Source organism: Canis lupus, chromosome 11 (genome assembly GCF_003254725.2).
Source record: "Canis lupus dingo isolate Sandy chromosome 11, ASM325472v2, whole genome shotgun sequence".
NCBI lineage: Eukaryota > Metazoa > Chordata > Mammalia > Carnivora > Canidae > Canis > Canis lupus.
The window spans coordinates 31,103,551-31,131,080 of NC_064253.1; the positions used below are offsets into that span (position 1 = coordinate 31,103,551).

Below are 27,530 nucleotides of genomic sequence, written 5' to 3' on the forward strand. Positions count from 1 at the left end.
CACAAAAATAAACTGAAAATGGATTAAAAAATTAAATGTGAAACAGGAATCCATCAGAACTCACTCATAGGCAGCAACCTCCTTGACCTTGGCCATAGTAACTTCTTGACAGACACATTTCTGAAAGGAAGGGAAACAAAAGGAAAAATGAACTACTGGGACTTCATCAAGATGAAAAGCTTTTGCACACAAAAGAAAACAGTAAAAAAAAAAATCAAAAGACAATCTATGGAATGGGAGAAGATACTTGCAAATGACATATCAGATAAAGGGCTAATATCTAAGATCTAGGGATCCCTGGGTGGCGCAGCGGTTTAGTGCCTGCCTTTGGCCCAGGGCGCGATCCTGGAGACCCGGGATCGAATCCCACGTCGGGCTCCCGGTGCATGGAGCCTGCTTCTCCCTCTGCCTGTGTCTGTGCCTCTCTCTCTCCCTCTGTGACTATCATAAATAAATAAAAATTAAAAACAAAAATATCTAAGATCCATAAAGAACTTTTCAAATTCAACACTCAAAACACAAAACAAAACAAAAAAACAGTCAAGAAATGGTCGGAAAACATGAACAGACATTTCTCCAAAGAAGACCTATAGATGGGCAACAGACACATGAAAAAATGTTCCACATCACTTAGCACCAGGGAAAAACAGATCAAAACCATTTTACACCAGTCAGAATGGCTAAAATTAACAAGTCAGGAAACAATAAATGTTGGAGGATGCAGAGAAAGGGGAACCTTCTTACACTGCTGGTGGGAATGCAAGCTAGAAAACAGTGTGGAGGTTCCTCAAAAAGTTAAAATAGAGATACCCTATGACCCAGCAATTGTAATACTAGGTATCTACCCTAAAGATACAAATGTAATGATCTGAAGAGGCACCTGCACTCCAGTGTTCATAACAGAGATGTCCACAATAGCTAAACTATGGAAAGAGCCCAGATTTCCATTGACAGATGAAAGGATAAATACATTGTGTGTGTATTTATATATATAATATATATAAACATAATATATATGGAATATATATAATGGAATATTACTCAGCTGTCAAAAATGAAGTCTTGTCTTTTGCAATGATATGGATTCAACTAGAGGGTATTATACTAAGCAAAATAAGTCAGTCAGAGACTGACGTGGGAGTGCCAATATCTTTTTAAGATCCCAAAATCATATGATTTCACTCATATATGGAATTTAAGAAGCAAAACAGAGGATCATGACATTCAATGACATGGATGGAACTAGAGGCATTAAGCTAAATAAGTTAATCAAAGAAAGACATACTATTTCGCTCATATGTGGAATTTGAGAAACAGGAGTGTAGGGGAAGGGAGGGAAAAATAAAATAAGATGAAATCAGAGAGAGAGACAAACCATAAGAGACTCTTAACTATGGGGAAAAAAATGAGCATTGCTGGAGGAGAAGTGCATTGTGGATGGGGTAACCTAGTGATGAGTATTAAGGAGGGCACTTGATGTCGTGAGCAGTGGGTGTTATACGCAACTGATTAATCACTGAACTCTACCTTTGAAACTAATAATGCTCTATGTTAATTAATTGAATTTAAATAAAATAAAATTTTTAAGAAGACCTCCAAATCAGAAAAAAAAAGAAAGGCTAGTTAAAATGTTAACCAAAAATATCAAACCATTACATCAGACATCTGGAACTAATAAAATGTTATAGATCAGTCACCTGAGTGGTGCAATCACGTAAGTATCTGACTTTTTTTTTTTTTTTAGATTTTATTTATTCATTCACGAGAGACAGAGAGAGAGTGAGAGACAGAGACACAGGCAGAGGGAGAAGCAGGCCCCATGCAGGGAGACCGATGTGGGACTCGATCCTGGGATTCCAGGATCATGCCCTAGGCCGAAGGCAGGCGCTAAACCCCTGAGCCACCCAGGGATCCCCTGACTCTTGGTTTTGACTCAGATCAAATCTCAGGATTCTGGGATTGAGCCCTGCCTCAAGCTCCATGCTGGACATGGAATCTGCTTGGGATTCTCTCTCTCTCTCTCCTTCTGCCCCTCCCACTTGTGTCCTCTCTCTAAAATAAATAAATATTTTTAAAATGTTACATGCTAATTATACCTCAATAAAATATTTTAAAAAGAAAGGAATAAATAAACTTGTCTCTGCAGATATAGAAAACCTAAATCTGTTTGAACGAATGAATGATTTTAGTAAAGTTTCAACATACAAAAGAAACAAACAAGAAGCTTTCTACATAACAATGTTGTATTCCAAAAATGTGCATATAAATTCCATTATTTAGAACTGAGTAGCAATTTTCCTATATGTTATTTTTAATGGACTTATAACAGACACACAAGAAGCTGCAAATATTTAAAGTATTTTTGATGAGCTTTGACATACACACACACATATATATGAAACATTCATTACAATCAAGGTGATAAAATATATCATATCTATCATCTCTCCAAGTTTCCTCCTGATTCTTGCTCTATTTTGTTATACTCTTGTCAGAATATTTTTTTTTATTGTCAGAATATTTAAAGTGAGATCTACTCTCTTATATTTTTAATTGTACAATACAATATCGTTACTGATAGGTATAATATTTTACAGCAGATCTCTAAAAGTTATTCATGTTGCATAGCTAAACTTCATAATCATTGAAAGACAATTATACTCCCTCTCCTCTAAAAACTTCCATTCTACTCTCTGCTTCTATGAGTTTAACAATTTTAGATACCACATGTAAGTGGAATTGTGTGTTAGTTGTACTGTGACTGGCTTACTTCAGTTAGCATAATGTTACCCAGTTTCATCTATGTTATTGCATATGGTAATATTTCTTTATTTTTAAAAGGCTAAAATTATATTTCTTTGTAGGTATACATCATAGTTTCTTTATCCATTCATCTACTGATGGACATTTAGATTGATTCCATACAATGGCTATTATGAATAATGGTACAATAAACATGGGAATGCCAATATCTTTTTAAGATCCCAATTTCATTAGTTGCATCTTTATATACCAATAATGATCTATCAGAAAAGCAAGTTAAGAACACAATCTCTTTTACAATAATATCAAAAATAATAAAATGCTTTGGAATAAGCTTGAACAAAAAGGTAAAACACTTGTACACTAAAAACTACAAAACATTTATAAATAAAGATGACACAATTAAATGGAAAACCATCCACATTTATGGATTGGAAGACAATATTATTAAAATGTCCATACTGTCCAAACCAAGCAACAGATTCAAGGCAGTCCCTATCAAAATTCCAATGGTATTTTTCATAGAATTAGGAAAAACAATTCTAAAATTTATATAAACCACAAGACTCAACTAGTCAAAACAATCTTCAGAAAGAAAAATAAAGCAGAAGGCATTATACTTACTGATTTAAAAATATATTACAAAGCTATGGAAATTGAAACAATATAGTACTAACATAAAAACAGGCATGTAGACTATTGGAATACTTGGTGTAGATTATTTCTGACTCATTGAGGGAGAGTCTGCCTCACTGGGTCTCAACCCCCTCCATTCTAATCTCTAGTTAGTAGTACAGGGCATCAGGGCTGGCCCTCTAGTTTCTATTGCTGACAAAGTGGTGTGGCTCTCTGCCACCATCCCACTGGGTGATGTTAAAATAAATACAGGGAATAGAATAGAACAGGAATGCAATAGCTAGAAATAAATGTATAGGGTCAACTGATCTTCAATAACAGTGCCAAGAATGCACAATGGAGAAAGCACAGTTTTGTCAGCAAATGGTACAGGGAAAACTGTATATCCATACACAAGAGAACTGAATTGGACCCTTATCTCACACAATTCATAAAAATCAACTCAAAATAGACTTGAACATAGACCTGAAACTATAAAACTCCTAGGAGGAAACATGGGGAAAAGTTTCTTGTCATTGGTCTTGGCAATAATTTCTTGGATATGACACCAAAAGCACAAGCAACAAAAACAAATATAGACAAGGGGGACTACTTCAAACAAAAAAGCTTGTGCATAGCAAAGAAAATAAATGAAAAAAACAAACAAACAAACAAACAAAAAGAAATGAAAAACCTATGAATTAGGAGAAAATATTGGTAAGCCATATATATAAGGGGCAATATCCAAATATATAAATGACTTCTACAAGTCAATAGCTAAAAATGAAACAAATTAAACAAAGAAATAACCCCAATCTGATTTTTAAAATGGGTAAGAGACTTGAATAGACTCTTCCAAGAGTAGATTTCTTCCAAGAATACATATAGATTGCCAATAAGTATTTAAAAAGATGTTCAATATCTTTAATCACTAGGGAAATATGAATCAAGACCGCAATGAGATATTAACTCACAATTAAGAAGCGACAAGAGTTGGTAAGAAATGAGAATCCTTATATACCATTGGTGGGAATGTAAACTGGCACAGCTATTATAGAAAACAGTGTGGGGGATCCCTGGGTGGCGCAGCGGTTTGGCGCCTGCCTTTGGCCCAGGGCGCGATCCTGGAGACCCGGGATCGAATCCCACGTCGGGCTCCCGGTGCATGGAGCCTGCTTCTCCCTCTGCCTGTGTCTCTGCCTCTCTCTCTCTCTCTCTGTGACTATCATAAATAAATAAAAATTTTAAAAAAAAAAGAAAACAGTGTGGAAGTTCTTCAGAAAATTAAAAATAGTGGGGTGGCTGGGTAGTGTAGTTGGTTAAGCATCTGACTCTTGATGTTGATTCATATCATGATTTCAGGGTCATGAGTTTGAGTCTCACATAAGGCTCACCCTGGGCATGGAGCCTGATTAAGATTCCCTCTCTGCCCTGCCCTGCTTGCTCAGTCTCTCTCTCTCTCTCTCTCTCTCTCAAAAAAAAAAAAAAAAAAAAAAGAAAATTAAAAATAGAGTCACCATATGATCTAGCAGTGCCACTTCTGACTATATAACCAAAAGAATTGAAATTAGCACCTCAAAGAATTATCTGCAATTTTTCTTTAGAGGGGATATTATTAATAGGGATCAAGCTGTGCTCTTGAGAGAAGTCTTGCCAAGAATTCCAATTATGAATCTTTATGCTTATTTTTCCTCAAGAAATCATAAAATGATTTAAATATGAAGAACAAAAGAAAAGTTATTAGAAAGAACAAAATGTTTTCTGTACTAATCTTTTTCAAATTGAATGACACTATAATAATCAGAGATAAATACAGGGAATATTAAATATAAAAGAACAGGAATGGGATAGCCAGAAATAAATGTATGGGGTCAACTGATCTTCAATAACAGTGCTAAGAATACACAATGTGGAAAGGACAGTTTTAGCTTTAAGAAGATGGCAAGATCATTTTTGATATGTTTAGTTTTCTCTTTCACCCAATATTCTGTACTTGAATGCTATGGCAATGTAAATAGCAGTGCTATCCTGACCATATTTCAATGTACTTTGCAACATGAAATGAAAGCCATATAAATATATAAAATACATGTGCCAAGTCATTGCTTTTAAGTTCAAGTCTAATACACATAACAACAATAAAACAACAAAAAGTTCTGGAAAGCCAATTCTGTGTGTGTGTGTGTGTGTGTGTGTGTGTGTATGGGTTTATGCTTCTAGCAGCATAAGGGACATTTGGGAAACTTTTCAAAGAATAAATTTTGCCATGAACACTTTTAGCCTATAATTAACAAGATTTTGGCCTCATGTTGCCAAAAGCCAAAATAACCTGTATAGCCTTTTCTACGGGTAATACATATTTTGTAGAGACTTGAGGAAGAGAAATATCCAAAGTGTCTGCAAATATCTGAGTATAATTACTGAGAGAAATGGAAATAAAAAGTTGCTTTGTTAAATGAAGCTATGAAAACATTGAGACTTTACTGCAATTAGCACACCAACATAAATTAATTAATAAATATTTAGACTGATATAGACCAGTGTGGATCAATATGGAGCATAAAATTAGTTCATAGAAGTTATTTATTAAACAGACATTTTATAAGTGTCACTGTAGACTTAGTACTTCATTTAGTACTATGAATGTTCAGGCGATAAATAGTTCCTCTTCTCAAGGTGTTTTGCACAATTAGAAATGGTCCCTATCTTCTCTTCAACAAGAAGTGATGCTCATGCATGTCAGCACATGGCTGTGAGCACAGACAAATTGGCTACAATCTAACATAATTGGGTTGGGGATGTGTTATGGACTGAACTGAATTCCTTTAAAATGTATATGATGGGGCAGCCCGGGTGGCTCAGCAGTTTAGCGCTGCCTTCAGCCCAGGGCATGATCCTGGAGACCGGGGATCAAGTCCCACGTCAGGCTCCCTGCATGGAGCCTGCTTCTCCCTCTGCCTGTGTCTCTGCCTCTCCCCCCCACCCGCCTCCCATCCCCTGTCTCTAATAAATAAATAAAATCTTAAAAAAATAAAATAAAATAAAATAAAATGTATGTGATGAAGACCTAACCCTCAACTGACAGTAGTTGAAGATGAGGCCTTTCGCAAGGTAATTAAATGAGGTCACAAGAGTGAAGCCCTAATTTGATAGGATTGATATCCTTACAAAAGGAAAAAACATCAGAGCATGCTCTCTACCTCTACTTCTGAACAGAGGAAAGACCTTGTGAGGGCATAGTTTAAAAAAAAGTGGCCATCTTAAAGCCAAAGAGCAAGGTCTCACCTTAATCTAAGTAGAATGAAACAACTCTGATGGCACCATGATCATGTACTTCTGACCTCCAGAAATGTAAGAAAAATACACAGCTGTTGTTTAAGCCATCCATTCTGTGGTATCTTGCTATGGCAGCCCAGTAAACTAACTCAAGATGTTTGTATCACAGTATTTCAATGATTTACAACTTCTATGACTATGAATATTAAGTTACCAAAGGTTGCTCACTACCAGGTAAATGGTTAGTTGCATGTCATATACAATTTCATATACTAGCTATCACCTCACCCACCCCTCTCTTTTTTTCCCCACTCCTCTAACATTCAGATGAGCTTATCTGAAAAATGAGGTAATATTACTAAACAATATTTTCAATCTGCTGTTTTGTTGTAAAAATTAGCTAATAGAGAAATGCATTAGTATCTGTAACAAAAGAAACATTTCAAGATACCTCAGATTACATCAGTGATAAACCTTAATGATTGAAAATAAATAACCTTGTAGATAAAGAACGAGAACAACAACAACAAAAAATAATGAACACATAGAGAAATAAGTCAATAGATGGGCTAAGTTTGTCCAAACTTATATAATAAAAAAATTGGTACCAAGAAAGCAGTCATATTTTATTTATACCTCTGTATTGTTTTTGTTATACAATTTTAGGCAGAAGGTCTCTCCTTTGTTAATGATATACAGATAATTATATAATGTGAACTTCATTGTTTCCAAAATTAGTTGTTGTTGCTGCATAATCTAATTAAGTTCTCTTCACGGGAAATTATTATTTTTTATTTTATTTATTCATGAGAGACACAGGGAGAGAGAGAGAGGCAGAGACACAGTCAGAGGGAGAAGCAGGCTCTGTGCAGGGAGCCCAATGTGGGACTCGATCCTGGGTTTCCAGGATCACACCCTGGACTGAAGGCAGGTGGTAAACCACTGAGCCACCCAGGCTGCCCTCTTCAAGGGAAATTAAGGAGATAATATGAACTAAATATTCTGAGTGGAAAAAGGTAGTTGATATTTTGATCTTAAGAGAAATTTTGTATAATGATTTGAGTGTCAAATTTTGGTGACAGGTAAACAATCTCCAGTTTAAAAAAAAAAAAAAAAAATATATATATATATATATATATATATATATATATATATATATGTGCTTAAAGGTACAATCCTGTTTTAGTTGATATGTGACGTTTCAGCTGTGATAGTAGGCTAGGTTATAGAACGATTTTATTATCTTTTCTCATATTTGATCCCTACACAGGAAACAAAATTTATTTTTCAAACTGATACCTAACTCATTATCTTTTTTTAAATTTATTTTATTGAAATTCAATTTGCCAAGATATAGCATAACACCCAGTGCTCATCCCATCAAGTGTCTTCCTCAATGTCTGTCACCCAGTTACCCCATCCCCTACCCAACTCCCCTTCCACAACCCTTTTTTTTTTGTCTCCAAGAGTTAGGAGTCTCTCATGGTTTGTCTCTGTCTCTAATTTTTCCCACTCAGCTCCCCTTATAAGATTCCCTTATAATCCCTTTCACTATTTCTTATATTCCATGTATGAGTGAAACCATATGATGATTGTCCTTCTTGGATTGACTTATTTAACTCAGCATAATACCCTCCAGTTCCATTCACATCGAAGCAAATGGTGGGTATTCGTCCTTTTTGAAAGATGAGTAATATTCCATTGTGTATACATATACACCACTTCTTCTTTCTCCATTCATCTGTTGAAGGACATTGGGGCTCCTTCCACAGTTTGGCCACGATGGACATTGCTGCTGTGAACACTGGGGTGCAGATATCCTGCCGTTTCACTACATCAGTATATTTGGGGTAAACCCCCAGTAGTGCAATTACTGGGTCGTAGGGTAGCTCTATTTTTAACTTCTTGAGGAACCTCCACACTGTTTTCCAGAGTGCCTGCACCAGTTTGCATTCCCACCAACATTACAAGAGGATTTCCCTTTCTCCATATCCTCTCCAACATTTGTTGTTTCTTGTTATTTTTAACAATTCTTATTGGTGTGAGGTGGTATCTGATTGTGGTTTTGATTTCTATTTCCCTGATGCCAAGTGATGTGGAGCATTTTTTCATGTGCTTGTTGGCCATGTGTAGGTCTTCTTTGGTGAAATTTCTGTTCATGTCTTCTACCCATTTCATGACTGGAGTTTTTGTTTCTTGGGTGTTGAGTTGAATAAGGATCCTGGATACTAGCCCTTTATCTTATATGTCATTTGAAAATATCTTCTCCCATTCTGTAGGTTGTCTTTTAGTTTTGTTGACTGTTTCCTTTGCTGTGCAGAAGCTTTTTATCTTGATTAAGTCCCAATAGTTCTTTTTTTTCCCCCTTGCCTTCATTAATGTATCTTGCAAGAAGTTACCGTGGCCAAGTTAAAAAATGTGCTAGAGTTCTCCTCTAGGATTTTGATGGATTCTTACCTCACATTTAGATATTTCAACCATTTTGAATGTATCTTTGTGCCTGGTGTAATAAAATGGTCTAGTTTCATTCTTCTACATGTGGTTGTCTAATTTTCCCAACACCATATATTGAAGAGACTGTCCTTTTTCCAGGGGATATTCTTTCCTGTTTTGTCAAATATTACTTGATCATAATATTGAGAGTCCCTTTCTGGGTTCTCTAGTCTGTTCCGTTGATCTATGTGTCTGTTTTCATGCCATACCATGCAGTCTTCATGATCATGGCTTTGTAATACAGCTGAAATCCAGCATTGGTATTCTTTTTCAATATCACAGGCAACAAAATTTAATTGCATGTTGTCCCTTGATAAATCCTAACACTTTCTGCATGGGACAGCTATATTTTGAGTACTTATCTGTTTTACACTCATTTTTTTGGAGCTGAAAAAAAATACCCTTTTGGATATTCTTCTGACTCAATTGGCAATATTTCTTGCCTGCAGAGAAGCCAATTGTCAGTATTAGGAGGGCTCATGATATTAATAGAATAAGAGATATTGTAACAGCTACTCTGGAAAACAGTGTGGAGTTTCCTCAAGAAGTTAAAAATAGAGCTACCCTATGACCCAGCAATTGCACTACTGGAGATTTACCCCAAAGATACAGATGTAATGAAACAACGGGACACCTGCACCCCAATGTTCATAGCAGAAATGTCCACAATAGCCAAAGTGTGGAAGGAGCCATGATGTTCTCTGACATATGAGTGGATAAAGAAGATGTAGTATATATGTGTGTGTGTGTTGAGGAAGGGGAGGTGGGTGGGGGATGGGGTAACGGGGTCATGGGCACTGAGGAAGACACTTGATGGGATGAGAACTTGGTGCTATACTATATGTTGGCAAATTGAATTTAAATAAAAATAATAATAAAATTTAAAAAGAAAAATTGTAACATTGCATGCATTATTGTCATTGTATTAAAGAATTCTAAAAATCTTAATATGATAAATAGAAAGCCAATATGTACATATTTCTTCATAAAGAATTAAAGAAAATGTAATGATGTTTATTAATATGGAAGGACTTAAAATTAACTATAAGATACATGAAAAATATTTTCATTCTTTTAATAACTGTTCTTTTTTATTTATAGAAACATGCAGAAATTTGAAGATTTATTTATTTGAGTGAGACAGACAGAGAGTGTGTGTGTCCATGTTGCACATGTGTGCAAACAGGGAGGGATAAAAGGGGAGGGAGAGGGAGAGAATCTCAAGCAGACTCCACACTGAGAGCAAACCCTACTTGAGCCTTGATCTCAGGACCTGGAGATGATGACCCAAGTTGATATTAATAGTCAGTGGCTCCACTGACTGAGCCATCCTGATGCCCCTATATAACTGTCCTCTTTAAAATATATTTTCCCTCATGATTTATAAACTTACTGTGTTTTATCCCTAAAATCTTCTAAATCTCTTTATAGAGATTAGCTTTCAGGTAAGCAATAAAGTTCAACTGAAACAAGTTAAAATAATAATTGTGACCCAGCACAAACATTCCTTTCTCCAATGTCAAGCTTGTAATTACACTTACAGAAGGGAGTAATTCTTGAATTAAGCCAAGAAAGATAACCAAGCTAAATAAATAAAAGGAGGTAGAACCAAGGACCCAAAGACAGTCTTATAGGATGATGCAGTTTTAGGCCATACTTTCAGCTACACTTAGGACTAAACTGAATGCTAGCATTTAGGATCCAATTTGAGTTAGTATTGTGTGTAGAATGAACTGGCAGGGACACTCATAAAGATATGATGTCTTAAAAATACGTATTTTTAACAGAATATATTAATTGGGTAAGAAATTATTATATCATTAACATCAGTCATTCATATCTTAATATATGGTATGTTTGTTTTTAACTTATATGAAATCAAACAGAATTGTGAGAAAGTAATACTAGAAAGAATAGTCTACTGGTAAAATTGCTTTGAATTTCCAAGCAGAAAAAAAATTCAAGTAAGTCAAGAAGTTGCCAAAGGAATGCCTGGTGAAAGTTTTATAAACAATTCCAGTACTTTGGGCCTCCATTCTAATTCTACCTTGTTTAAATCTGGATGGTCTTGAAGAAATAGAAGCCCAACTCTGCATTGTAGGGAAGCCCAGTGTCCCTCTGGCAACTCAGAAACCTTACTGCAAAGTCCTATTTTATTTAGGAACACTAGCAAAGAAAGCATAAATAGCAGGGCAAAATGTAACCCATTCTCTCTCACTACAGATAATCAACAGGCACTTGGTTGACAAAGCACAGTTTCTCTGGCAGGTAGTGGTCCTGCTTCCATACAAGTGTTTGAAGCAAGTAAAATATATCTTTGGTATCCTGCCCTCTTTGCTATATTTCTTGGGCACTTTGATGTACTCTTCATAACTCCTAATCTGTGAACTTGCCATAAGTATTTCACAAGGTTGTTTGGAGAATTCAGCACCTAAGACAATTCTTAGCCTAGAGCATCATTCAAAACAATAATTTCCCTCTCTGTCCTATCACGAACTTTCTTTCTTGTAGAAGTCTCGAGACTGAATACTATATTTTTTCTCTCCACTTACATTCATATAAAACTCATTCATAGTACAGTGTAAATGACTAAATGACACCCTCAGTTCTCACAAAGTATGAGGAGGATTTTGCTTTAGAGAGACAAGACTCTTGTCTTGTAAAACCAAATTCGCAGCAGCTCAGTGGGGATTTCTAACAATAAAATGGTAGAAGAGATTGAGGAGATAAGAAACACGGAAGATCTCCTGGTCTCATTTTAACATAGATTAATTGTGCTACTGTAATAGAGGATTTAATTGCTCTCATCCAAAACTGTGTCAGATTTATATTGTATATAAAGAGCACGGTCGTTGAAGCTAGATGGTTGGCAGTATTCTCAGAGTATCATCTGGTAAAACTGATGAAGTCAAAGCAAAACTATACTACACAACTTTGTAAACTAAATGGGAATATTACAGGAGGGGCCATATTAGCAAAAGTGTCTGACATTTGATAAACACACAAAAAAGTCTTATTGTTATCAAGTTTGAATTATTTTATTAAAGGAAATGGATACTATTCTTAATTAGGCACAGCTGTCTGTACACCAAGGTCTGGGCTTATTTTGGACTACAATCTCTGACTCTCCTTATTCAGGTTTGTGCCAAATGGCTTATCAGTGCCCAATTCTGCACTACATACCTGCCTTTCCACCAATTTCATTTTCTCTTACATCTTGGGTTTTCTGGCCTCTCTGATGTCTATTTATTTGTATTCACTGAATTTATATGTAAATGTTAGCAGATAATAAGTAAAATAACACATGGTTATTACAGAACTATCAAATACAATTCATCATATTCATAGCTTTCTTTTATTCCCACTCTCTAGTAACACACACAGGTGCATGGCTATGTGCATGCATACACTTGCGCACACACATGCACACACTTGCACAAAAATCCTATTTTTAATTTGAAGCTTTGCCATCTGGCTCATATGAAATAAAGTAGATAAACCCATTATCCCATCTTATTAGATGCTTAGGAATAGCTTCAGTTTAGGGGGTTTTTTGGTGTTTTTGTTTTGTTTGGGGGAGTTATGGAACAAAGTAACAAAACAAAGACTTTCACTGGAGATTAGATTTATTTATTTATTTATTTTAGCTTTCTTGTGGAAAAATAATGCCATTTAAGTTTCTAGCCTGCCACCAAAAATTCATGGAATTTCAAAATTGCATTTATTTTTACTATACAAATTATTCTACAGTGGTAAAACATTTGGGTATAGGCACAAACCAGTGCTATTTCGTTAAATTGCAGTGGTTAAAAACATGAAGCCATAAAAATAGTTGTCTTAACTGTGGATTTACTCTCAGAGTGGAATTAACCTTAGGCAAAATGATGAAGTCTATCTTCAGAGATGCTCTCCACACTCCAGGGCTTCTCATCTACTCTGTTATATGATCCCCAAAAGCAATTTCCTGGCAAAGACTCTCAGCAGGAACATCATGATGATGCTTAGTTACCTTTTTCTTGACATTTCCTCAGCTCTTCTCCATAATCAGAAGTTTTCTGTCCAGGGTCCAGTCATCCGTCTGTTTTTCCAAGGTAAAAGGAGGAGGGGGAACCTATGTTAAAAAATTAGTGTCAGCCTCTCTTTCATAATATCATACATTCATTTTAACATAGTATTTACAAAAATAAATGTGACAATAGTAAATATTTGAAAAAAAACTTTTTGTGTTCTCATTTATTTATCTACTGTTCACCAACTACATTACATAAGAGGTTTCCTACTCACCCTATGATATGGATAGATATTTAATCTCATTGGCTCAGTATGAATGAATCATTCATTCCCTCAATATGGGAATGAATCATGTTAATATGAGTTGAAAAAAGAAAAGGGCTCCAGAATGGGGCATTCTGGTGTGGTGATAAAACACATGGATTTTAAAATAAGTTGGATTACAACCTGCCAGATAGGGAAAATGTATGTAATGTTGGAGAATTTTTTTAATTTATTTTTATTTATTTATTTTTTTTTAATTTTTTTTATTGGAGTTTGATTTCCCAACATATAGCATAACACCCAGTACTCATCCTGCAAGTGCCCCCCTCAGTGTCCATCACCCAGTCACCCCAACCCCCCACCCACCTCCCTTTCCACTGACCCTTGTTTGTTTCCCAGAGTTAGGGGTCTCTCATGTTTTGTCACCCTCACTGATATTTTCACTCATTTTCTCTCCTTTCCCTTTATTCCCTTTCACTAATTTTTATATTCCCCAAATGAATGAGACCATATACTATTTGTCCTTTTCCGATTGACTTATTTCACTCAGCATAATACCCTCTAGTTCCATCCATGTCGAAGCAAATGGTGGATATTTGTTGTTTTTAATGGCTGAGTAATATTCCATTGTATACATAGACCACATCTTCTTTATCCATTCATCTTTCGATGGACACCGAGGCACCTTCCACAGTTTGTGGACATTGCTGCTATAAACATTGGGGTACAGGTGCCCCGGCATTTCACTGCATTTGTATCTTTGGGGTAAATCCCCAGCAGTGCAACTGCTGGGTCATAGAGCAGATCTATTTTTAATTCTTTGAGGAACCTCCACACAGTTTTCCAGAGTGGCTGTACCAGTTCACATTACCACCAACAGTGCAAGAGGGTAATGTTGGAGAATTTAAACCTTCATAAGATTCAGAAAAATGGGGAAAATTAAAATATCCATGAAAAGGGTGGCTTTGAGTATTAAGGGAGATGATGCATTAGAAATTCTTCAATACAAAAAAAAAAAAACATTCTTCAATACATATTAACAAAATAATTATCATTTTAATTATAATCATTTTTAAAATAAGAATATGGGGCAAAAAATGGAAATTTCTAGAGTACACACTCTATGTCAGACATTCTATTGAGTAATTTTGTAAATACAGTTTTTTTATATCACAATTATTAGGCCTTTTGTTTTTATGCATTTCTTTTCTATGTGATCTATTATTGTTAAAGTACCCCTTAGTTAAATAAAACCATACAGAAAGACTCAAAGAAATAGCTAAATACTTGTCAGGAAAAATAAATGAATCCATTTTCCTTAGCAGTAGTTTTTTTTTTAAACTATTTTAGACTAGGACAGGGGAAAGCAAGAAAGGTAAATGCACCCAGAGAGCATGGTATGGAGGGAGCCAAATTTCTGATATGGGAACAGGAAGAAGGGACATCTGTGGTGAGTTTTATGTACTACAGAGAAAGCCAGCACCAAATTAATTTTGAGTATCTACCTCTCACTGAAGCACCATCTGTTAATAACCCACCATTTATCTGTCCTTTACCTTTGGAAGTCCAAAGTTTTTATTCACCCTCTGTAGACATCAAGGCTAAGGGATAAACTTCAAACTCCAATCAAAATAGAATTAAATATATCAAGAGAAAAAATCCTGTTAGCTAGGGAACTGGTGTATAACCACCACTCATGTACATATTATCTAATTTTAACTCCAGTGCAATACTGAGTAATAGATATTATTAACCTAATTGCACAAGTGAGTAACTGAGGCTTAATTTTCTCCATTTTTAGTATTGTCATATATGTAACATAGTTAGACTAGAGATATGTGTCTAAATAATTCCTTGATGTGCTCTGGATTAATTCTGATCTCACTTACATGTGGAATCTGAAACAAATTCAAGCAGATAATAGAATGGTGATTTCCAGGCACACCTGGGGGTATAGAAAGAGCAGAGGGAGATGTTGGTCAGAAGGTACAAAGTTTCAGCTATGCCAGATAAATAAGTTCTGGAGAGCTAATGTACAGCATGATGACTATAATTAACAATATTATATGGTACACATGAAATTTGCTAAGAGAATGTATCTTTAAAAAAAAAAAAAAAGAGAATGTATCTTTAAAAATTGAAAGAAAATATTAAATATCTGAGATTATAGATATGATAATTAGCTTGATTTTGGTGATCACTATACAATGTACATATATATCAAAACATCAAGTTGTACATCTTAAATTCAAGTTTTGTCAATTATACCTCAATAAACATAAAAAACACTATGCTCCAAATACATGGATATTTTAATACTATATTTAAGTATTTCTGAAGGCATGAAAAGATAAAGGAAAAAAGAATGGGAGAGGACACTATAGGAAAAGAAAAAAAAACTAAAAATGCAAAACCTAGAAAGTAGATCTTAAAAACTTAAATCCTCAAATAGCTTTTGATAGCAAGAAATTATCCAATTTGTACTGCAGAACCCCCCCACCCCATTAAGTAATCAGTAAATGGTGACATAAGTATGTCCTAATTGATGCAGAAATAAAGATAACAATGGAGCCAGAAGGATTTTGGTAGATAAATTTACGAAAAAATGCACTCCCTAGTTAATGATCTCTTTTCCTACTTTGCAGAGACAACTAACTCTCTATTGAAGTCATTTTGGGCTTTTATTTTCAAAACTACCATACTGGGTGACTTCTAAATAGCAAAAAATTATTTCTCACAGTTCTGGAGGCTGGGAAGTTCAAAACAAGACATTGTCAGATTTGGTGTCTTGTGAAAGCCTGCTTGTTACCTGCTTCACAGATGGCCAACTTTTTGCTTTGTCCTCACATGGTGAAAAGGGACAGAGTTACTCTCTGGGGTCTCCTTTACAAGGGAGTTAATTCCATTCATGAGGGCTCCACCCTTATAACCTAATAGCGTACAAAGGATGCACTTCCTAATACCATGCACTGAAGATTAGATATGAACTTGTGAATTTTAGAGGGGCACAAACCTTCAATATATAGTATTCTCTCTCTTTGTTTCTGGTATAAAATTAGGGAAATTGTAAAATGGAAACTATTTTAATTAAGTAAATAAGGTTAATTGAAAGTGGAGAATTAAATAATAGTTTATGTATTAAATAAAAAATCATATCCTCCAAGACAAAAGAGAACCAAAATCTTAAGAAATATGAACTATCCTAAATATATATATACAGAAAAGTATCTTAATTCTACTATACTGACAGAGAGGTCATCAAAAGCTAGAAATATTGTGATCATAACAAATATATCATCTGGAAAAGGCAAACTTATAGATTCATTAAAAAATAACAATAAAAACATCCAGAGCACATTGAATCAACCTTCCCTCCACAATATTGTTGTGCCCAAGATTGCGAATCCAAGAAACCACCAAGGAGCCGACACCGATGCAAACACATGAGCGTTTATTTACAAGCTCAAGGTTGGGTCCAAGTATACCGGGCACAGCGGAGCAGGGACTTGGACCTCGAAGTGGGTTACAGCTGGGTTTTTTATAGGCTGGTCTAGGGGATTTTCAGAAGGGGTGGAAGAATTTCTCCAAGTTCTGTTTACATTCTGATGTGGGGCTTTCAAGGGCATTGAGCTCTGTTCTCACTCTAATATGGGACTTTCTACCAGGGCGTGGGCTCTGTTGTCTTTCTGATATGGGATTCTCTGCCGAGGACATTGAGGACATGCTGCAGTTTTTCCCATAAAGTTCAGCTCTTATTCACAGGGGCCTAAGATGGCTGTACTTGTGCTAATGCTAAACTTTAGGTGGGATTGCCTTAATTTTTCTCGGCCTCCACATAATATAACAATTAAGCAAAAGAAAACTGTAAAATAATACTCTAAATTAAATATATCTAACCAAGTATTCTGAGATATAAAAAAATTCTGTATCATTCAATACTAATGAAAATAAATGTTTAATATTCGACAATGGGAAAATATGAATCCAATTGAAATCAAGAAAAAAAATAGAAGAATAAAATGAAAAATATAAAAAATAAACTAAAAGCTCTGGAAAGGCAGTAGATTCAAATTATATTTAGTAAGAAGCATTGACACAAAGCATTAAAACAATCTGGAGAATTAAAATTAGGGAAAGAAGTAAAAACAGAGAGAACATGGTGGAAATAAAAGGCAAGGAAATAGGGGAAAAGCATTCATGCTATTTTATTTCCTGAAGAAAAAAACTAATATAATGCAAAGCAAAATTAAACTAAACTAAGCAACTTAATGATAATCTGACATAACTTTTCTGGAAATAATAGAGACCTAAATCTACATATCAAAAGGAAATACAAGGTACTTGAAAAATTTACATCAGAAAAAGCAACATGAAAACATAAACAAATAATCTATTTGATTTCAAATAAAAGGGGAAAAATTCCTTAAAGTCCCTTATCCAGATTTATTGTGTTCTCTCTGGCCCAACACCCTCAAGATCCGCTATCAAAAATGTTCTCCCATTTCCTTATTGGTTCATATTAGTGATGTCCTGCAACTCTTTTTCACCAAAGTAACATAAGCATTGTTGAGATTTGGTCTTATTAATTGGCTTAGAAGCCATAGAAAAGGTAATCAATACGTTCAGGTATTGGTAGTAAAAATGTTACCCATAAACTAATTTAAAAGATAACATCAAAATATTACCATCTAAAATAATATCAAAATATCTGATATCCATATTTACCTAGAAGATAGACACAATTTTTAAAAGATTTGGTACTATCAAATTTTGGTGAGAAAGTACCAAAACACGTATTTACACCCACTGATGGCAGGAACATAGAACGTATTTTAGAAAGCTTATTTGTTTGAGTCTTTTAAAATTAAAAGTCTCCAAACCTAGAGTATGTCTGTAAGGATACACAGAAACTTTGACAGTGCTCCACTTAGGGAGGAGGAGATAAGTGGCTGGAAAACAATAGAGAAAGATAAATTTGTTATCATTATATACACTTTTGTAACTTTTAAAATGTGCACTAATTATATGAATAGTGTACTTTCAAAGAAGAAAATATTAAAATGAAACCATGTGTTTATTCCTCTGTTATGTTAGTTCATGGTTGAAATTTTAACTAACATTAAATAAGCTTTTACAATGTTATCAGGAAGTGGTTAAGTTAAAATGTTTATTTAATGTTACTTTCAAAAAGTAATATGAAAATAAGAATATAGGCACTATGCATACGCAGCAAAAATTATGAAGTTGGTATGCAAATGATTGCAGATTTGAGTAGGCATGCTCTATAATAGCCTAATCTGCAATGCTTACCTTCCCTGGAGCAGTGACTTTGTTTTAAAGGGTGAAACATGTAGTCTTGTCTTTGGATGAATTCTCTAAATCTTTAGGAAAGTCCATTTCTATTTTTGTTTTTCCCATAAGGGCCCTTCCTCAATCAACTCTTTTTTTTTTTTTTTAAGATTTATTTATTTATGATAGACACACACAGAGAGAGAGAGAGAGAGAGAGGCAGAGACATAGGCAGAGGGAGAAGCAGAGGGAGAAGCAGGCTCCATGCCGGGAGCCTGAAGCGGGACCGATCCCGGGGCTCCAGGATCACGCCAAAGGCAGGGGCCAAACCACTGAGCCACCCAGGGATCCCCTCAATCAACTCCTTAAATCAAGTGCATCATAGCATTTCTATTTGTTTGGAAAACGCTTTATATAGTGATTTTTATACATGATTTTATAAATATTTCTTTTTAAATAAGATTTATTTATTTATTCTCGGGGTTAGGGAGAGAAGAAGAGGGAGAGAATCTCTAGCAGACTCCCTGAGCACAGACTCTGGCATGGGGCTCAACCTAAGTTGAAAAAGAGTCAGACATGGGCAGCCCTGGTGGCTCAGGGGTTTAGCGCAGGCTTCAGCTCAGGGTGTGATCCTGGAAACCCAGGATCAAGTCCCACGTCGGGCTCTCTGCCTCTCTCTCTCTATGTGTCTCTCCTGAATTAACAAATAAAATTAAAAAAAAAAAAAAGAGAGAGAGAGACATTTAACAGGTGCCACATATACAAGGTTTTATGTATGCTTTTTAACAATCTTGAGCGGCAAACAGAGGCTCATTTTATAGCTAGTAGTTGATTTTCAGAGAGGGCAATTAATTGTTCAAGGCCAAGATTAAGCAGTAGATTGGAATTTTAACCCAGGTCTTCTGATTTAGTCATCTTTCCACCTCATGATCTTACCTCAGATCGTGTATTGTGGAGTCATCCTGTTAAATTTGTTCTACTGTACCACCTAAAAGATCTTAGACTATTTAATGCCTTTATTCAGTCATATTACCTGTAGATAATTAATTATGAGGATATTACTTATGTGGATAACAGTATAATTCCAAAGTCTTATTTTGAAGATTGTTTTAAAAAATAAAGAATTTTGGACTATGTATAAAGCATAGTAAGCACAATTTAAATGTTAATTTATGAATACATCTGATATCTTGCTATTTTTCAACATCGCTCACATTTTCCTTCCATTACTGTTTTGTTCTGTTTTAGATTGTAATGTCCTAAGAAAAAGAATTGACCTACTAAACACATAATATGTTTAATACTAATATTTAATATTAATATTGCTAATCTTCCAATTTTGATTGAGAAATTAATAAGAAATCAACCAGTGAAGGTCATATTTCCCTTTCTTCAAGCTAAATCAGGTGGGCTTAAATGGAATGTACACTTTTCCTAACTTTTAGTTAGTTTTTGAATTTGTAACAATTGTAAGGATAAAATTCAGTACCATTTCTAATTCAATTATGAGATTAAAAAAAACATCTTTCTGAATTCATTCTATATTTTATGGTAGTCAGTTAACTGAATCTGAGATGAAATATAATAGATATTTCATGAAGTAAAGATGTCTAAATAATTTTCTTGACAGAACTTGCTTAAATCATTTCAAATCTCTAGACTAATATCTTCATCTACAAAGAAATAGGGAGTAAGTTAAGTGCTACCTTATACAATTTTAGATTTAAAATTTTAAAGTTCTGGGGATCCCTGGGAGGCTCAGTGGTTTAGTCCATGCCTGCCTCTCCCAGGGCGTGATCCTGGAGTCCTGGGATCAAGCCCCACATCAGGCTCTTTGATGGAGCCTGCTTCTCTCTCTGCCTGTGTCTCTGCCTTTTTCTTGGTGTCTCTCATGAATAAATATATAAATAATCTTTAAAATAAAATAAAACAAAATTTTAAAGTTCTTTCTAAAGCAATAAATTAAGTATAGTTGAAAGCACATCTAGGCACACACAGTTTGTATACACTTTGAACATAAAGAAAAGATTTCCTGTGTACCAAATATTTTTTGTCTCAAACATATACATTGGTATGAACTTAAAACAAACAAAATACAGGTGCTACAAATTCCTAAATGAAATTTTAAATTATTAAGTTTAGATCTGTTCTCCAAATTTTCAATATACATTCTATATTATGTTTCCTTCAGAACATTGTTTTTGCTCTCTCCACCAATTTTGATAGGTTGTATTATCATTTTCATTTAGTTCTAAATATTTTAAAATTTCTCTTGATAATTCTTCATTTATCCACATAGGGTTTAGAAATGTGTTGTTTAGTCTGCAAGTATTTTTTTTTACTTTCAAACTATCTTTCTGTTACTGAATTCTAGTTTAATTCCATTGTGGTCAAAGAGTATCCTTTGCATGACATCTATTCTTTTAAATACATTAAGGTATGTTTTATAGGTCAGAAAGTGTTCCATGTCGGTGAATGTTCCATGTGAGCTTAAGAAGAAGGTATATTCTACTGTTGTTGGATAAAGTATTTTATAAATGTCAATAAGATCCAAATTGTGGATAATTCTGTTCAGTTTCACTATATCCTTACTGATTTTCTGCTGCTGGATCTGTCAGTTATTGATAGAAAGGTGTAAAAGTTTCCAATTCTAATGGTGGATTTGTCTCTTTATAGTTTATCACTTTTTGTTGCACATATTTAGATGCTGGTTGTTAAATACACACATGTTAAGGATTATTGTTTTCTTGGAGAATTGATCCCTCTGTCATTATGTAATTCTAGAAATGAGGAGCCATCCCAGGTTTCCTCAATATATTGAAAATTCCAGAATTAAAGTTCTTCCAAGATTCTCTTGTGTATTTTAGTTAGCTTTGATAGCTCAGAGATTTTACAAAGGAATTGAGTCACTGTTTCAGATAAATTCTTTGTCACATAATCATGTTATATAAGAGGAAGGAGAAATCAAGGGCACATAACAATTTGCAATGAATAAGTGAATTCCTCAGTGAGTACAATTATAATGTAGATTAAAATGATAATTAAGACTATTGATAATATAATTAAACAATAACTTTGAAAGGAGATATAAACAATCTGAAAAAAGTCCTCATCTGTTATGTATTCACATAGTTTTGAATAAACATTTAACAAAAAACATTCTAGCATTTGCTAGTGACATAAAATAAGTCATGGCTTACACTCTTAAGCATATTATATATTACTAAAATTCAAATATACAACAAAGAATATCAACAAAGTATGAGGAATGCAATAATGAAAATATAAGTCTCTGATTTCACCATAAAGAGAGAGATTAGGGACCTCTTACTGTAGCAATTATGCCAGAATTCACAAGTGGTGATAAATAAGCTTTATCATAAATGTCAAGATGAGGACGGACATTGTAAGCAGGAAAAAAAAACCAGTTTTTAAAATATACCTCATTAATAGAAACTCTCTAATGAATTGATTGGCTGTGAGAACTTATAACTTCTTTCAAATCAATCTTATCCTTGGTTTTTGTGTTACCAAAATTCCGGATAGGCATCCTTCATAGTTCTTAAGTTTATATAAACATTACACTGATATACAATATTGCTCATTTTAGAGCTTTTATGTCATAGGTGCTGTACATGCCATGGATTGGTTGTTTACTAATACTTTAAAATTCACTTATAGTGACCAACAATACACTTGTTACTACAGCTCAGATCTATGGCATATGTTTGAAAATACATATACATACTATTGAGTGAATATTTCCTGTTTGTAATTGCCAGGTTCCAGTAAGATGGCTGATGTGGGATTATTTTTGGATGAAAAAATTTATTCCTTTGGTGATCTTCACAAATAATTTTTTTCTGTAAAACAAATGGAAAGTATTTTTAACAACATTAAAGAGAGCCTGATGTTCTCTCTCTTAAACCATATGGCATTTTTATCTAACACAAGCTTACTAGCAAAATTCTATGATTTTGACATGCTTTTATTCTAGGGGTCAGTAAGCTTTTCCTTAAATATTTGAGGCCTTCAGGGTATACAGACTATAGAAAGCACTGAATTATGCTGCTGCAGTATGTGTGCATGTGCACACACACACGCACACACACACACACAAAACCATAGACAATATCCAAATGAGTGAACTGGCTGAGTCCCAGTGAAACATTATTTACTAAAAATGGTGGCTGACAATGGAAAGTGATATGATCATAGTGATGTGGGAGCAGAGCTAGCTGAGGACAAAGCACAACTGATATCCCACAAACAACCCCCAACCAGGGTGAGATATTTGTGATATTCTTCAGGAAGCTTCTAGTTGTTTTAATGTTAATACCTTGCTAGAGGGAAAAGCAATCTTTAACTTGACAATGGCAAGGCTTCCAGTATCTTGTAGGTCCTCCTTAGCATGTCATCAGCTCTGGACTTTACCTATACTCCAAAACATCATCAATAGCAGTGGAATAAGACTGTAAAAGGGAAAAACTGAAAATTGAATATGTGCAACCACATATTGGGTTAGTGTAAACCAACCCAAAATACAAACACGGGGGGATTTAGATGCAATTAAACAGGCGGATACTTAAAAACAACAACAACAACAACAACAACCAAAAATTCCAACCTTGTAGCTTGGGTCTGAGTTAGTTTATATAAAAATTAAAAGCTGTATAAGGTTTCTTCATTAAATTCTGTAGGACTATCGGATACCTAGCATATACTTACAAAGTCTGCCCCATCCCTTTTTCCCAATCCCAGGGCGCAAGCCCCAACCAGAGCTGGCTCACAGGAGCCAATCTCCCCCTCCCTGTAGCCTAGACCTTTTGCTCTTGGAAAAGGAATATCCAATGGCTTTGGGAGTAGCATCCCAGTCTGATTTAATGACAACAGTTTATGCGGGGATGGGGGGATGTTATTCTCTTAAACATTTGCAGCTTGAAACAGTTGAAGAAGCAGCTTAAAAAACATCTCCCTACCCCCATCAATCCAGAAACCTCCAAATTCAAAACAAAACAAAACAAAGCAAAACACAAAACCTAAAATCACAACAGCGACCTTGCTCCCCCTCTGGTAGGCCCGCCCATCTGCTCCTTAATCGGCAGAAACATTACAGGCCAAGAATATACATTTTCTCAACCATACATGGAACATTTTTGAAAATAGATTATATGTTAGGTCATGAAACAAGTCAACATATGTAAAAAGACTGACATCACACAAAGTATATTTTCCATTTAAAAGGTATGAAACTAGAAATCAATAATAGGAGGAAAACTGCAAAATTCACAAATACATGGAAATTAAACAGCACACTCCTAAACAACCAATGGATCAAAGAAGAACCAAAAGAGAATTCAAAAACATCTTGAAATAAGTGAAAAGAGACAAACATACTAAAGCTTATGGGATGCATCAAATGCAGTTCTAAGAAAATTGTTAGCACTAAGTTCCTATAAAATGAAAAAGAAAGATCTCAGACAAGCAAACTAAATTTATAACTAGAAAAAAGAAGACAAACTAAATCTAAAAAGTTTGCAGAAAGAAGGAAATAATAAAGATCAAAGCTCACGTAAATATAACAAGGACAAGATAGATTAAAGAAATTAAGATCTGGGCTTTTTCAAAAGACAAACAAAATTGACAAACCTTAGCTATACAAAGAAAGGAGGACTTAATAAATAAAATCAGAAAGGACACTGGGGCACCTCAGTGGCTCAGTTGGTTAAGTGTCTGACTCTGATTTTGGTTCAGTGTCCTGGGATCAAGTCCTGTGACCATCTCTGTGCTCAGTGGAGAGTCTGCTTGAGATTTTCTCCCTCTGCCACTTCTCTCTTTTTCTTTCTCTCTCTCTCTGTCTCTCCTCTCCCCATAAGTAAATAAGTAAATAAATAAATAAATAAATAAATAAATAAATAAATAAATCTTTAAAAAATGAAAAGGACACTTACATCTGATACAATAAGAATGTAAAGGGCCATAAGAGTTTGTTATGAAAAATTATGTACCAACAAATTGGATAACCTTAAATAAATGGATAAATTCCTAGAAATATACAACTAGCAAGACTGAATCATGACAAAATAGAAAATTTGAACAAAACAATAACAAGTAAGGACATTGAATCATTAATCAAAAAATTTGCAACAAAGAAAAGCCCAGACCAGATAGTTTCCCTGAATTATTCAAATATTTTTTTAAAAAAGTAAAACCAATTCTTGTGAAACTTCTTCAAAAAATTGAAGAGGAACGAACACTCCCAATTTATTTTAAAAGGCCAGCATTCTCTGATACTAAAATCAGACGAGGACACACAGACACACACAGAGTTACAGGCCAATATTCTCAATGAATATAGACAGAAATATCCCCAATAAAATACTAGCCAACCAAATTCAAAAGAACATGAAAAGGATCATACACCATGATCAAGTGAGATTTATCCCTGACACGCTATGATATTTCAATATATGCATGTCAATAACTATGTCAATTAACCACGTTAATAGAAGGAAGGATAAAAATATAAAGTCACTTCAATACAGGCAGGAAAAGCTAAAGCTTTTGGCAATATTCAACATCCTTTTGCTATCCATACTCAATAAATTGCTTATAGAATGAGCATATCTCAAAAGAATAAAAACTATATAGATCAAGTCACATACTTTGGTGAAAGCTTTAAATTTTTCCTGTAAGATCACAATCAATATTGCTATCTCAATGAGATATCTGCACTCTCGAATTCATTGCAATTTTAGTCACAGCAGCTAAACCATGTAAACAACCCAAGTGTCTGCCAGTAAATCCATCTATATATCTATATCTAATATATAATATATATATAAATGTAATCAAATTTTCATTATTCATATATAGACATATACATGGAATATAATTGGTATAATAATAATGGCAAATAATATAATATATAATAATGATAAATAATATAAGGTAGTAATATATATTATGGAATATTATCCAGCCATAAAAACAACAGAAATCCTGCCATATATGATGATATGGATGGACTATGACAGCATTATAATAAGTGAAATAAATGTTTACATAACATCAATTATATGTGGAATATAAAAAAGACAAACCCATAGAAACAGAAACTAAAATGATACTTGCCAGGTGCTGGTGGCAAGGGGATGAAGTTGGGGTAATGGGAAGATGTTGTCAAAGTGACAAACTTCCAATTATAAGATTAATAAGTTCTGGGGTTCTCATGTACAGCATGGTGACAACAGTTAAAAATTCTATATTATATACTTAATGGTTGTTAAGAATATGAATCTTAAATGTTCTCATCACTAATTTATAAAAATTATATGAGATGATGGAAGTGTAAACTAACCATATGTGGTAATCATCTTGGAATATATACAAATTCTCACTTTGCATGCCTTAAACTTTCACAATAAGTCAACCAAATTTCAATAACACTGAACAAAAATAAGTGGCTGGTTTGACCAGAAGGCTATAGTTTACCAATCCTTGCTTTAATCTATGAAATTGTTTTTCCCTGATGTGACAAATGGTGATGACCAATGTGGAAAAAATATCAGCAAGTCCTTTAAGCAAGGGAAATTATTATAAAATTGTTTAAATATTTGAAAAAGACAATGATATGCTTGAAATCTGCCCTAAGAATGATGTATTTTTAGATTCTAACGACTATAAAAGCTGAGACTGTGTCTTTTGTAATTTTAATATTACATAGAAATATAGTATATGCTCAATATAGGATTTACATTATGTCATTGAAAGAATACAAAATTTGAAAGCAATACCTATTGAAACTAGATATTATTTAATGTAATTTAATTAAGCCCACCAAAAGTTCATAACTTTCCCTTTTAACTTATTTTATCTGAACTTGAGATCTCTACTTTGCATATGGACTATATATATAAGAACTATGTGAATAGTGAAAGGAAAGAAAAAAAGAAGAAATCATGTTGACTTGAATAACAGTAGCTCACATCAATTCTAAGAAATTATAACATCAACCTTTCTGGCAAGACTACATTGGTGGTGTTTATTTTTCATTAAGCTCTGATTTTTGACATAACAGCTTACCAATGGTAAAAATAAAAAATAATAAAATGAAATATAAAAAAAAAATAAAATAAAAAAAATAAAATAAAATGAAATATAGAAAAAATATACTTGAGACACTAGGTAAAACTATTTGTCAGAAAGATTAAAAATATGCTTTTAAATTTTTCTAGTACTGAATAGTTATTATCTAAAAATAATTTTGAATACCATATACAATGTGTAAATTTTGGAGTGAAACTTTTTACACTGAGAACACTGTCAGATTAATTTGAACTTAATGAAATTTGAACCAAGATGAGAGTAATAAAGATAAAATATTTAAAAACTAAAACAAAAGGAAAGTAAACATTAATATAATATTCATTAATATTAATAGTTGAATATGATACAGGATAAGTTGATTGTGCACATTTTCCTTCAACTGTATATCTGTCTAATGGATGTTAGTTAAAACAGATGGTGTGGTGACTTAAAACTGCTAATGTAAAATATATCATATGGAGTGTAGAAGTTAAAAGAATCAATCTGGACCAGATCAAGATGCCACAGTAATAGTGCACTATCCAGGAATAAGTGTCATTTTTTTTTCTTTTCCAAAATAAAGCAATAAATAAATAAATAAATAAGACTTACACACACTCCTTTTGTGGTGAGCACTCTCCCCCAATAAACATTTGATATGTCAGTTTCATTTTAGGCCATTTGCATTGTGCTCAATGTCTATAATCTCTGGGAGGTTTTCTTATGTTCTG

The 27,530-nt window shown here is 34.0% G+C and overlaps 1 long non-coding RNA gene across 3 annotated transcripts; it reads right to left on the bottom strand.

Annotated features, from left to right (window-relative positions):
* LOC112650531 (uncharacterized) lies at positions 1 to 27,530 on the bottom strand. 3 transcript variants are annotated; one of them, XR_007401037.1, is made up of 5 exons: positions 27,412 to 27,530; positions 22,460 to 22,574; positions 15,312 to 15,367; positions 13,157 to 13,258; positions 1 to 120 (listed from the first exon to the last, which is right to left on the bottom strand). It is a non-coding gene; the product is annotated as an uncharacterized LOC112650531 (long non-coding RNA). The 3 variants fall into 3 exon arrangements; XR_007401036.1 differs by lacking the exon at positions 1 to 120 and having other exon boundaries at positions 12,801 to 13,258; XR_003130259.3 differs by lacking the exons at positions 1 to 120; positions 27,412 to 27,530 and adding an exon at positions 23,051 to 23,183 and having other exon boundaries at positions 12,801 to 13,258.